Here is a 2,119-nt window from a genome sequence, read left to right as displayed (position 1 = left end):
TAGTCTCTCCATTATGTTTGATATCTACATTGGCATTTGAGACCGTCATTCTGGGGACTTTTCATTGTTTGTATCCAAAGTCAATTTTCTCAGTGTCTGCTCTCCCAGGCGTCTGGGAGAGACCCATACTCTTCTTTTGGTTTTTCTTCATTTCTGTAGATTGTTCTCCCTTTACCCCTTTCCCTCCCCCTCTTCAATTCTGTTTTTGAGGGAAGGTGGGGTTGCTTTTATTTCTCTTCTGCAATGACCTGTTCTTCCTTATGAGGGTCTTCTGGTTTTGTTCACTTTTCCCTCTGCTTTACAGTCTGTCTATTCAGCAGTTTGCAGTCTTGGTCCCATAAGTATAAACTTAGATGAGACCTTGAGGAACTGTGGCTCTCTGGCAGCACCTGGGCCTCTGCTGTGACTGGTGTGGTGTGCACTGATCAACTCCACTGTCATATCAAAATACCAGGGGTCAGGTGGCTGCTCGGCAAGTCGGGGGCAGGTTTAAGCCCCCGGGAGAGCCGAAACCCGCGCGCAACTGGCTGGGCCACGAGAACCCAGGCGGCGCCAAGCCTAGCCCTGACCGAGCTCCAAAACCATATTTTTTAATGTGTTTGACTTCCAATCTTTAATTTGGTGGAAGTCACCTACCCAGCAGAACAGCCTGAAACACCAAACTGATGATAGTTTCCTATGGTCAAATCACTCACCTCTACAGCCGGTTCACCAGCCTGGACAAAGGAGAGAATGGGACTCTCAGCCATGAAGTGTTGTCCAAGTGGTTGTCTTGAGGGTCTTGAGAGAGAAAGAGTGGTGAGAGATTAAGAAAGACGTAGACATAAAGACATAAAGAAAAGTTGGGGCCAGGTGGGACACTTTCCTCTGATGGAGGAGAGTGGCCCCGAACTAGTTTACTGTGTTTATTTTATAATCAAGTATAAGGGAAGTTGGAAGGGATTCACGGTCTGTGAGGGAGTTCTAGTTGTCGCTATCTAAAGGTGAGTTGTTCTGTGGTTGTCTTGTTGTAGTTAAGGTTTTATCTGTATTATGTGTATCTGGGTGTGTGGGTATCTGAGACACCGCTTTGTACAGTAGGCTGTATCCCTTGCAGTCTGTTTTTGGTTAGGATGTAGAGTTTCCAAGTGAGACCTTGTCTGAGAGCTTGAGGCCATTGAGACCTTGCCTTCGCTTGGGGCCTTGACTCGAGGCCTGTTATAGCAACAGTGTTTACGTGTTCTCTATATCATATCCACTCCCGACAGTGAAGATTTCCAGAGGACTCCAGAACTTGCCATCAACCCACTGGGGGACCAGGTCATCAAGCCTTCTCTCCAGAGGGAGAGGACCAGGTAAATTTCCATGGATTCATGAGAACTTTGGCTCGTTTTGACCCATAGAGGATGATGAAATGAGCAAAGATGCCAATGGACCAGAACCACTCCACAGCCGAAGCAACAAACTGCACTCTGGTTTTTGACTAAATGATTTGGATAAAGAGGATGACAAGATCTCCCGTGATGAGCCGTTACAGGTACTTCGCATGATGGTTGGAGTGAGCATCTCACATGAGCAACTGGGAAGCATCGCGGACAGGACCATTCGGGAGGCTGATCAGGATGGGGATGGTGCCATGTCTGTCACAGAATGCGTTCAGGTTTTGGAGAAGGTGGACGGACATAGGCCAGAAAATGAGCATCCAGTTTCTTCACTAAAGGACGGAGACCAAACTGTTCCTTTCTGGTCTAGTATTTAAGAACTGGAAGCTGACAGTCCTCCTATCCACCAGCCCCACCTCCACCCCATGACTCCCCTTTTCCCAAAGCACTTCTGTTGTTGCATGACAACCCCAAATATGTTCCGTCGACACAAACCTGCCTCTGGTGGATAAATGAGGCATTACAGAATGGTACACCCAGTCTATTTCTGTTTGGGATCCATTCACCAGTTCTCCGCTTATGAATATCATCCTCCTCTATTCTGCTGCTGAATGCCACACGTCCATCCAGTCTGAGAAAGCGAGAGGGGGGATCATGCCAAGAACAAGCCAGCAAAGCTCTTTCACTGAATGTCGACTGCGACTGTGCCGCCTTCTCTCCAGCGAGGCTCGGGCTTGCTGTTTCACCCTCTTTTTTTT

At 47.9% G+C, this 2,119-nt stretch overlaps 1 pseudogene; it reads left to right on the top strand.

Annotated features, from left to right (window-relative positions):
• The first annotated feature begins 665 nt into the window (after positions 1–665).
• Positions 666–1,697, top strand: LOC103257602 (annotated as a pseudogene).
• Positions 1,698–2,119: the final 422 nt, after the last annotated feature.

This window comes from Carlito syrichta, unplaced genomic scaffold (assembly GCF_000164805.1).
Source record: "Carlito syrichta isolate Samal-C Ts95f unplaced genomic scaffold, Tarsius_syrichta-2.0.1 Scaffold301813, whole genome shotgun sequence".
NCBI lineage: Eukaryota > Metazoa > Chordata > Mammalia > Primates > Tarsiidae > Carlito > Carlito syrichta.
The sequence above is the reverse complement of the archived record's forward strand: the minus strand, read 5'-3'. Positions and strand labels throughout refer to the sequence as shown.